Below are 12,459 nucleotides of genomic sequence, written 5' to 3' on the forward strand. Positions count from 1 at the left end.
CCTCATTGTGGTGGTATTTGGAGGTGGGACTTTTGGGAAGGAATTAGGTCATGAGGGTGGAGTCCTTATGAATGGGATCAGTGTCCTTAGAAGAAGAAACACAAGAGAAATGATTTTTCTTTCAGGCATGTGGGATACAGTGAGAAGACAGCCATCCACAAATCAGGAAGCATGTCCCCACCAGACACAAGATCTGCCGGCACCTTGATCTTGGACTGCCCTGCCTTCGGAACTGTGAGAAATAAATGTTTGTTGTTTAAGGCTCTCAGTCTATGGTATCTTGTTATAAGATCCTGAACTAAGACAGTAACTGCAATCCAACCGGGCAGGAAGCAAGCCCAAGAACTGCTTCTTTCTTCACGATTCCGCTCACATGTCTTTTTCTGGTCCCATCCCTGCTTGTTCTCTGCCAGCTGCCATCTAAGGCATTCTAGCTCTCCTATGGACTTGTTGCCCTGACTCTGCCTTACGCAACACACTGCTACCAGGTTTATCTTCCTAAATTAAAGGCAGTTTGATGCTCCAGGTCAAAGACTTTCCATGGCTCTTAGTTGCCTGCGAAGCCCAAGTGCTCTTGGCTGTCAAAATCCCCACAGTCCAGCTGCAAACCCCATGCCAATGCTACCCCTTTCACTCCTCTCTGAGCCCGCAGCTCCAGTCAAATTGATACATAACCTCTGCACCTAAACGTACTTCTAAGCTTCCCTCTCAAAATCCAATGGCACTGACTGTACCACTCATCTAGTATATGCATAGGCTGCCTTGAGATAATATTAATTACTAATAGCAATGCTTTGGCGCGTCTGCCTCATGACTTGTCACAACTCCTAAGAGTAGGAATTGTGGACCATTTGTCTTCATATCCTCTGTACTTAGCACAGGCTGGGTATGCAGTAGGCCCTCAATCAATCCACCCAACTTTGACCGGGGCTTTCATTAAAGATATCAAGCCTTGTTTACATGATCCATACTTAAGTGCATCCAAGATAAATCTGCCTGTACCAAGTCGTCTCAGAATCCCTTGGAGTGACATATAATAATAGGGAAGAGTTAAGACCCCTAGAGACTTTTCAAGTGGATGCATCAGTTCTCTGATAGGATGATGCCCTGCTCCTTTCAAAGTCAATGTTAAGTGTCATACAACAATATTGCAGCTGGGTAAGCACCCTTTCTGTCTACTTGTATTTATATCTTAGGTTAGGAAGGCATGGCCTTCTATAAAGGGGAACAAGCTAGGAATCATAGGAGCTTCTTGGCAGTAGAATGATCTGAAACAGCTCTGACCAGCTGGGTGTGGAAAGCCTTCTGACAACTCTGCTAGACTCTTCAGACTAATAGGCAGTTTTTCAACTCAGATACACCTTCTGATTATAAGGCTTCTTTCTCCTCTTTTGCCACTTGGTCTGTCATGCTGCTTGGGCCAAAGGGCTACTTTTTAAAAAGTTGAACAAAGGTAAAGTTCATCAATTTCCTCTGATCTATAAACATAGTTTGAGGTTATTGTTTAAGATTGACAACAATAAATTAATATAGCAGAATGCATATAAATTTTAAAATGCTTCCCTTATTCGCCTTCCTCACCACCTCTCCATTAACCAAACTGGCTTATTAGCCATTCAGTTCTGTTCAGGAAAATGATTACATTCCATTGTTACTTGAGAACAGCAGCTGCACAGCACTGGCAAAGCCTAGGGGCCGGTCTGACCAGTTCACGAACAATAACTATAAATATAAATAATATATAGAAAATATATTACTTGTTTAAGAGCTGATGAGCCAGAGAAAACTTCAGCTGTTAATCGGTACTTTTGCCTAGAATTGATTCCAACTTGGCAAAATTAGAGAATCACTATCATGCCGGGGTTCTGGAATACAAAACAGTTGAATGGTTCCAAGAGGAACAGCTCAGAATTGCTGGCTCTGGAGAGAGGTGGAAGGGAACTGATGGACTTTCAGTATTTTAAATTTAGTATTTCATATTTAGATCTTCTTGGATTTCAGGATTTTAGTATTTCAGGCTTTTCTTATTTTAGAAGTCTTGCTTTGACATAAGTATTTCTCAAATCGTTGGAGACAAAACGTCACTCACATGAGTATAATGAGTAGAGTCAGAGACTCAGCCCTCTCCTGCCGCCCACTACTTCCGGTGCCTCTGCATGTGTACTTTCCAAATTAACAACTTGCAAAATCTGCTAAAAAATCATCAGCGCTGCCCTGTGCATCGCAGCCTATTCCTTAAAGCCCAAACCCTTATCCAGACATCTCAGCCCTCCAACAGGTGTCCTACAGGGAACCTAGCTCTCCCCCATCATGTCTCATCACTCCCTTGTGTTTCAATTAGACAGTCCTATCTCCTGCCCCACAGACTTACTCTGACCACTTTTTTTTTTTTTCTTTGTGGTACGCGGGACTCTCACCGCCGCGGCCCCTCCAGTTGCGGAGCCCAGCGGCCGTGGCCCACGGGCCAGGCCGCTGTGAGGCATGTGGGATCCTCCCTGACCGGGACACGAACCCGTATCCCCTGCCTCGGCAGGCAGACTCTCAACCACTGCGCCACCAGGGAAGCCCGCTCTGACTACTTTTGACAGTTGCTATAGAGCTAACAAGCAAGTATCGATCACCTGCTGTGCAGCAGTCGCTACACAGACATCTTCATATTCTGTCTGTTGAATCCCCATGACAGTGTCACAAGGTCTTTTTCAAGGAAGGAATGAGATTCAGAAACTTGTGGTTTGATAGTAAGTGTTGGCTTATCTGTGACTCTAAAACTTCAGGTCGTCTCACTACAGAATTGTCCCCCTTCTCTCGATGTATCTTCCCGGCTCAGTTTCACCTCTGCAAATTCTACGCGTGCTCACAGCCCAGAACTAATCTGCCTCCTTCTGAAACATTTTCCTTACTCTTTAGACTTTGCCCTCCTTGGAATTCACAGCATTTACTGATGTTTTAGCACTGTACCTAGGGTCTTGAGTTTTACATGTATTTCATGCATGTCTGTAGTATTTCTCCAGCTAGACTGAAAGCTCCTTAAAGAGTCGTGAATTGCCAGTCAGGTTTACTCAATGCAGTGCACAGAGTAGGTGCTGAATAATTATCTGTTAAGGAACATGACACTACTGGATGTGTCTAATACCATTCTTGTGCAGTTTGTCTCCTGTACTTGAACTAATTCAGGAAAACATCTAGCTAGCTTAAGAAAAAGCAGACAGACGCTTAACAGAGTCTTTTGGAGAGGAGAAAGGGAAAGGGTCAAGGTTTGGATGTGTCTTAGAGGCTTAACCTATCTTTGACAATGATTATAAAGGACAAAAAGTAAAAAGAGATCCATGATTGTCATCAAACACTAAATGGAGATTTGGGCACGAGCAGTGTGGCCATAAGATTGGCCAAGTCCGCCCAGAAAAGTGCCCATAAAAACTAACTGTCTCAAAAAAAAAAAAAAGAACCGGTCCCTGAGAACATCCATCTCACGTGCCTACAGATACATATTTAGCACCTGCTCTATACGGGACACCACGGGGCCTACAAAGCGGTATTAGAATCTGCTTGAAAAGGATCTAGAATGTAATTGGCAAGAGAGGACAAATACCTGCAGAGAAGAGCAAAAACACCAGGGTATATGTGGGAGCTACCGAATTAAGTATCAATTCAGTGAGGGCAGGTGCTGGTGGAGCTCAGAGGTGGGAGAGACCCTTGTGGATGTCACATCAGGAAGACCTCATGGAAGAGGTGGAACTAGAGTTAAGAAGTAAGAGCAGGGCTTAGATGGGGGGTGGGGAATGGGGAATGGAGGGAGACTTTCGAGCACATGAGCTTCGAGCAGTGGTGGAGACTCAAATTCCTAGTGGAGGCACAGAAACATGTGAAGCAGCTAGGTCAGAGAACATCCATGCCAGGCTGCTTAAGTATGACACCCAGGTGACATCTATCTAACTATGCCGCCTTTTACAATGTTGCACTAAAGCAACACAAAACCCCAAAACAATCAAAGGAATCAAATGTGTGGGTTACTTGTTTGTGAGAACTGATCAGTAGGAATCAAGTGATATGGGCCCAACTTGATGCTGGGGAGTGTGGGGAAAAAAAAAAAACAGAACAAATTTAAAACATGGCCCGTGACCTCAAAAAGCTAAATACCTACTTTGAAAGCAAGACCAGCTCATATGGAAATGTTTAAATATACTTTTTTTTTTTAATTTAGTTTTTTTTGGCCTCACCACCTGGCTTGTGGGGCTCTTAGTTTCCTGACCAGGGATTGAACCCCCTGCAGTGGAAGCTCGGAGTCCTAACCACTGGACTGCCAGAGAACTCCCTAAATATACTTTAAAAGCCAGGATAATCCGTGCTAAATTATAATTTTCTGACTGTATAACACAAAAGTATTTTAGAGACTAAAAATACTAGTATGGACATAGGTGATTAGTAGAGGTAATGTTTCAGTAAATTCCCCGAGACGGCCCATCAAGATGCAAACTTTATTTTCGGCTGACTTTGCCCCGATTTCTCCTTTCACAATTAGGCTTCTTCCAGCCACGGAGAATCTCTTGCGAGTGTTTTAGAAGTGTCCAGTTCTAACCTGAAGGCTTTACAAAGGAGAACAATTTCAAGGCCAGGCAGGAGCCACCTGACGCGGCAGCTCGGGAGGGGGCAGACGCTGGTGATGCGGTTCTCCTACCCGATTCCGTTTCTGCAGAGATCCACCAAGTGAGAGACACCAGGGCCAATTCGCCAGGTATTAAAAGCGATAGACATAGTCAGCCGGTGAGGGGCGTTGCAACTCCCAGAACTGAGTCACTGAATTATTCATGAGGCTGCTTCTAATTTTTTACGGTTATAAAATCCACAGAGCCAGCCCATGGCAGAAGAAGCTGTTTTTAAACTGTCATTTAAAAGTCTGTCTGAAATTGTACGGGTCTTATTTTAACAGTTCCCAAAGCGTTACAGCAACACCAAATTCAGCCCTTGAGCTTGTCCACGTGGCTCTCTTCATTATCCCTGTGATCTAGAGGAATCCAGCAGCCGCCAACGTCCCCAGGATGAGTCAGGCGACGTAGGAACCGGACACGTGGGACTCCTGCCCCCTGGGAGCACAGCATATCCCTGGTGGCGAGTTGACTTTCTCAGCTCCAGTGACCTCTGAAGGAGGAAATAATAATCTCTTCCAGCAACTGAAGGGAATGCAGCACCAACCATAGAAACAAAATGAATTCAACCACCGAGGAGTCACTTGGCCGGTGACATATGTTGTCCACTTCCTGTGCAAGGAGGAGCACGGGAGTGCGGCATCTGCATGTAAGTGGTGAATTAATTAATGCACTAGGGGCCGGGTTGAAATGGTGGAAGAGGCGTCCCAAATAACAAAAGCTACCGTTACTGAGGATTGCTGTGGGCCAGCCACTCTTCCAAGCACTTGTCCTGTATTCTCTCATTTTGTCCTCCCAAGCCCCTGGAGGATGTGCTGTTTCATACTGTACAGAGAAATAGATTAATTAGTTGCTTGGCTGGACGTAGTAAGAGGCAAAGATAGGACTGGAACAGAGGCATTCTCACTCCACAATTCATGCTCTCATGCTCTACAGCCAGGTTTACCAAACATTTAGGCCACATACAGAGAAAGAAAATGACTCGCTCATTCATGGTCCTTTGAAGGCAGGGAGCACAAGATGGCTTTGGGTGGAGTGGGGGCCGGCCAGTGGCCATGCCGTGACGGTGTCACAGTATGAAGAGAGCTGTGAGAGCTGTCAGCCCGGATTCCATGCGAGGACAGAGGAGGGGTTAGATAAAGTTTCCTGGGGAAGGCACTGCTTGACCAGATTTTGAAGGATACGTGTAAATTAGAATTGGAGAAGAAGCGTAAGGTAGATTGGTTGCAAAAATGTCTGCAATTTTTCACTCCTCCCTGCATCCCTGCCCTTTGCAACTGACTTTGCAGCTCTTCCCATGAGAAGGTAGAGTCTGTTTCTCGTGCCTTGAATCTTGGAACTCGCTTTGGCTAATAGAGTCATCAGGAGTGATGTGCTCGTTCCAAGCCTTGACCTCAAGAGGCCTCGCGTGTTCTCTCTCTCTCTCTTGAACTTTGCCACCGACATGTGAAAAGTCTGGGCTAGCTCCCTGGATGACGACATGCCACGTGGTCCAGTCACCCTTGTCACCGCAGCCGACAGTTCACCAACCATCAGGCATAAGAGTGAACCCATCCTAAACCAGCCAGCTCCCAGCCAAACCAGCAGCTGACTGCAGAGACCTGAGTGGGCTCATTAAGGTCAGCCAGGCCAGGCCCAGATTAGCAGAACTGCCCAGCTGACCTCTAGCCTCAGGAGCAAAAGTCAAAGTTTATTGTGTTATGTCACTGAGGTTCTCTGGTTGTTTTTTATACAGCAGGATTATCAAAATAGAGGTAGGCAGGTCTTCTTTTACAAGACTAAAACCAGTGTGGTACAGACTGCGCTGTAACCCTACTACACTTTGCTTGTTTTAGAAAAGAATGTAAGATTCAATTGGTCCAGGACAGGGTTGCTCAAACTTGACACTATTGAGATTTGGGGCCCAATCATTCCTGTGGGGGACTGTTCTGTGCATCATAGTATGTTTAGCAGCATCCCTGGCCTCTACCCACTAGACGCCAGTAACAACTCCAGTTGTGACAACTAAAATGTCTCCAGACATTGCCAAATGTCCTCTAGGGGGGCAAAATCGCTCCCAGTCGAGAAACATTGGTACAGAAGCCAATGCAAAGAAGGTCAGTTACCAAACACCCAAAGTCCTCCCAACTGGGCAATCTTTCCTACAAGATGGTTCCACGGGTAGATCAAGCTCAGGCCCCCTGTGAACACAAGCACCTTCCGCGGGAACGTGTGGTGCTGGAGTGGTCAGAGCCAGGGGGAGTCAACAGTCTGAGCTGCTCCAGCTCAGGTGAAAGCTTGTTCTGAGCAGTAGAGGCGCTTGCTCAGCGCAGTGTGTGGCCCATACAGTGAAATTCAAAAGAAAAGAAAAATTAAAATTCAGGACAAAAGGCAGGACTTACAAGCCACCACGTAGATCAGACCACTTGTGTCTAAGGATTTCTTCCTGGTCCCCTCTTACTTAAGCTCTTGTTCCTAGTGCATTGTTTCTCACTCTTAGACCATTGTGAAAAAGAGCAATTCATCATTGCATTGCCATTCATACTTGGATATTCTACATGAGGGTTCCTATATCATCAGAGAGTTTCTTAATTTGGAGTTAAGAAAAATGGTTTGCATTTCTCTTATTCCAAAGCTGACGTTTAAACCAACATCTCTACTCATAATTGCACTTCCCAGGAGCTAAGTCGCCCTCATGAGAGAATGCCTGATCCAGGCTTTTCTTAACATCACAGCTTAATCAGCCTATTCACTGGTTCCAGAAGATGGAAGGCAGTGAAAGAAGGTGGCCAAGCATTTGCCAACTTCTACCTCACTGTTGGCCCGCACGTTTCATTGATTAAACAGACGTGTTGGAGGGGGGCCTCAAGCAAATTGCTTACCTTCTCCGGGCTTCTCTTTTACTACAATAAAAAATAATAATAACCTTTTCTTGCTTTGCAGGAAAAACTGGTAGATTCAACTACAAATGATATATATTTCACAAATCCATGGAAACTAAAGAGAACATCCATTAAGAAAAAGAAGGGCAAATCAAAGTTGGAGCTATCTTGAATTCTAAATTCTCAGCATCTCACAGGCAACTGTCTTCCTGATTTATTTAGTTTCCCAGTGGAACTGCGCCCAGTCATGCATTTTAGGCGTGCATCAGGAAAAAAAAGGTGAAGTCATAGATTCTTGGCATCTCAGTGTTGGACGCAGACAGACTTTATGAAAATGAACTATTAATCACTTTCTCTGTAACCCGACTGTTATACTTTTCCTGCAGGGGTTTGTGGTGATGGTTCAGCTCTGTGAACACATGAGCATATTGGCATGAAGACAGAAGAGGGTTTGAGAGTTCAGGTGAGGTTCCCCTAAGGTTGTTTTTGGGAATTTGCATGAATCTAGGTATTAGGTATGACCCGTTCACCGTAAGTTTCAACGACTATCACTCTTTTGGCAGAACGAGAAATGCAAAGATTGCCTCCAAGGCCAACGGCAAAGGGCTCTCCAGCCTTCACCAGAGGCAGCTAAGCATTACCTGCAACGCAGGGTGACCACCCCAAAGTGTGCCCTCACCGCATGGGTCCATCGAGGTCCAGCGGGTGCTGCCCAACAGCGCGTGACACCCAGCCAGGCCCACGTCCATACAGAAGCTATGACGTGAAGTTGAAGAGATGAGGTGAAGCTCGGGCCCCTGCCCCCATGACACTTGCAGCCCGAAAGCCTGCTTTCTTGCTCTGCAAACCTAACAAATCCACTGAGAGGAGAAAGGGCAATTTCCCCAGAAATTGTGCCTTGCAGAATTTACAGCACTTTTCCTTGAATTATCTTGTTTGAAACTCAAAGCCCTGTAACATACATAGGAGAGAGATCATAACCCAGATGTTTTAAATGAGGAAACAGGACATTGAAGACCTGGCCCATGATCACAGAAGCATGAGGGTTGGAACCTGGTTTTCCTGACTCCAGACCTTGAGCTCTGCCACCACATCTGCTTCTTCAGGCAGATCTGAAACATTCGAAACCTTGACCTCTGAGTGATGTTTCACGGACCCCAGCCACTTGTCTACCCTCCCCCTGCCCCCAGCACACTCTTGTTCCCAAACCAGCCATAAGGAACTTCGCATCAGTGGCTACGATCTTCTCAAACACCGGATGCAAACAGGTGGGACAACACGTTCCTTTCGTTGGTAATGACTTTGTTACCTACCCTCCTGAGTTGGGCCCCAACAAGGGCTCTCCAACCCTGTGTCATCCAAGCCAGTAGAGTGAGACCGAGTTCTGCTGAGAAACAAAGGAAAGCTTTATTCTTTGATCAGAGAATGGAGAGGTATCAGCTTGGGCTCTAGAGCACACGCATCCGGGACAGGTGATGGGCGGGGCTGATTTATAGCGTCCTGTGTGGGAGGGGGAGGGGCGGGGTTCTTGTAGGGTCGGGCAGCTCTGCTGCGCAGACTCCAGATGGGAGCGGGGGCGCGGGCAGCGTCTTTGCACTCGGCGCGCCGCCACCATCTTGAATCGTGGTGTCTCACGCAGCCCTTTCGCACACGGCCCAGGGAGCTGGCGCGTGGACGTCAGCATTGCCCACGAGGAACTCTGAAGTGCTGGGGGCCGGCCTCTGCACGCGGCCCCCTATGAGCAGGCGGAACTAGACTGAGCACAAAGGAAAGGAAAAGGTTAGACTTTATTACCCAGATTCTATTTTTGCTTCCCGGGAATTGTGAATGGGTTTGCTGGTGACAATATGAAGTTTAAAGTCCTTTCAGTCTCATCTGTTTCCCTGGGTAGCGATGAACATATGGTAAATAATACTGGGAACAGTAAGTACTGGCTGACGAAATGTGGTAAGAAAAAGTTCTAAGAACAGCACAGGAACCCTAACTGGATGGGACGTGCCCGCTCAAGGGGTCAGCGGTGCGGGTGGGGGCTGGGCTCTGCCGAGGGCGCCAATGGGAGTGGAGGTCGGCCTGCGTCCCCTCCCCCAGCCGCACCCCTCCCCCCACAGGGTGTGTTCCAGTGAGAAGGGGCACCAGTTTATGATCCTGCACGTCCCCCCCCCGCCCCGCCCGCGGGCCCCTGAAAGGTAGCGTTGGCCGAGGGGCTTCTTCCTCCTTCACACCAGGCACCCTTATGGCCGGCGTCCACTGGTGCGACACCCGTGCTGTCACGGGTACCAGGACCCCGGGGTAGAGGGCACCATCGTGGTCCTCTTACAGGTGAGGTCGGCAAAGCGTAAAGAAGTTAAGTGATATGACCGAAGCCTCATGGCTGGAACCCCTTGCCGAGTCCCATGAGGACGACCATGCACTGGCGCCACCGCCCACAGGATGCCCGTCCGCCTCTCTCGCACCTGCGGCGTGTCAGGACCACGCTCACACGGGCAAGGTGCCACTGCCAGTGAGCTTCAGGAACTTAATTCAGGGAGACAACCTCAAGCTACTCATAAGAAAAAAACGATTGAAATGCGTTATGCTTGCAGATCTGAGCCAAGGTCCTCCGGCAAGTGTTTTTCATAGATGATTGGAGTTCACACTTTAATGTTCCTGTTTCCCACGAAAACTAGAGAAACCAAACTCGTACCATTTTTCAATGCAATAAGGAGGTTTGGCTTAAGGAGATTTTATTTAAAAAATCAAAAAAACCTGGAGAGACAGAACAAAGACTCCTTCTTGATCTTGAAGCCTAGATAAGGCCGGGAACGCCTGACTCTCCCTCCGGAGACCCTCTGGTCCCCTTCCTCCCCATCTCCATAATTAAATATTCTTCGTCCTCAGCTGTTGTGACAGTAACAGCTTGAGGCACGTGGTTGTCGATTTACAATCTGCTTATGGAGCCGAGCCACTTGTAATTCTCACTCCAAAGCATAGTGACAGCTCATTTAGAATCAATCAAACATTTATTAATAGAAAACCAAGGGGTACAGTCTCTTGATTGAAATTCTCTAGTTTCTTGGCAAGGGCAAGAGCAGGGGGTGAATAACTCACAGGTCGGAGTTGGGGGAGGCCATGTTGTGTCTGGCAAAGAGTCCACTCTGGGAAGTCAGACAGAGGAAGGTTCAAAGCCCGACTCTGCTGCTTTTTAGCTGTGTGTTCTAGGCAAGTAATGAAACCCAGCTGAGTCTCCATTTCTTTCAAGAGGTTGTTGTGAGTCTTAAAGGTAATGAAAACAAAAGGCCTGATGCCTAGGAAGGACTTAATAACAAGCAACCATTGTAAATGAGAGAGTTATAAAGATGGAAAGTGGAGTGAAACAAAAAGAAAATCATGATTTAAGGTTGACTACTAAAGAAGTGGGATTATTTAACCCAGCAGCTGCTTTTGAGCAGAAGTACTTTTTTTTTTTTAATATTTATTTATTTATTTTTGGCTGTGTTGGGTCTTCGTTTCTGTGCGAGGGCTTTCTCTAGTTGTGGCAAGCAGGGTCCACTCTTCATTGCGGTGCGCGGGCCTCTGACTATCGCGGCTTCTCTTGTTGCGGAGCACAGGCTCCAGACGCGCAGGCTCAGTAGTTGTGGCTCACGGGCCTAGTTGCTCCGCGGCATGTGGGATCTTCCCAGACCAGGGCTCGAACCCGTGTCCCCCGCACTGGCAGGCAGACTCTCAACCACTGCGCCACCAGGGAGGCCCCAGAAGTACTTTTAAGTACTTCTTAAGAGGATGGGTGGTACCGGGAGAAAACAGAGAAGGCAGAATTGTCGAGCCCTGTAAGGGGGAACTGGTGATGGTGAGCTTTGTGTTTTGCTTGCATTTTGTTTTGTTACCAGAAACGTAACTAAGGGAATGTCTTGCAGTATCTTCTCAGGTCTTTGGTCCAGTGCTTGATCTCATCTTTATGGCATAGGTGATCCTGCTGGAAGCCCAACAAACAGTAACCTCTATGGTGCCTAGTACATACCAAGTCCTTGTTGAATAGTCGTTGAATAAAAGAATGAATGAATGAGACATAAATTATTTAACAGACCTAATGATCCCATAAGAACACTTGGGCTTTGTGAAAAAGGAAGAAATTGATGCTAACACCCAATTTCTTCCTCTGTGTCCTACTTTCTTACATCGAAATGTGTTAAATATTCTTCCTGGCAAAGGCATTTGGGAAAAAAAAAAGGAAACAAACAAAAAAACCTCAGAAATGTCCAGATGGATCTGACATGGGTGACAGTCCCCAGAAGTGAAAAAGCTCCAAGACTGATGAATAAACCTCCTCCCTCCAAACTGAGCCAGTGGAGTCTCATCCAACATTTTCCATTTGAATTGTTTACAGCCAAAAAGATGAAACTGACTATATAGTCTTTTAGCCTCCCGTCTCCGCTCCGTCAGCTCAGGCGCCTTGGGCAGTGCTGGGCATGACCACTGTGAGCAGAGCTGACTCTGTCCCAGATCTGCCCCACTTTTTTTTCTTTCTTATCTCTTCTCTCCAGCACCTTCCTCTTTTTTCTCCCTTTCCCCCCTCTTTCCTTGTGCCTTCATTTTCCTTTTCTTTCTCATCTTTCTTTACCTGTGCTCAGAGATTGTAATTCACCATCAGTGTTACTCAGGGATAAAGAACATGCTGCTTTTTCATGGAAAGTTGTCTTGTCACCTGGGGTCCCAGAAGACTCTGAGTGTAGGTCCACATTCAAGATCTTAACATGACTAATCCATTTCAACTCCACAGCAGTGAAAGCCAGAAATCCTTCCATGAATTTCCCTCCTCCCGAAAAATGTATCGAAGTCATCTTGTCCTACCCCACCTAACCCGAGATGACTCCAATTTCCATCTTCCAAGCCTTTTATTAGAGGTTAGTGTTAATGAGTGTATCAGCCATAGCAGCTGCGTAGAATGATTTCAGTGACGGCTGCTTCAAAGTCCATCT

The sequence above is a fragment of the Grampus griseus genome (assembly GCF_964374135.1).
Source record: "Grampus griseus genome assembly, chromosome: 8".
NCBI classification, from domain to species: domain Eukaryota; kingdom Metazoa; phylum Chordata; class Mammalia; order Artiodactyla; family Delphinidae; genus Grampus; species Grampus griseus.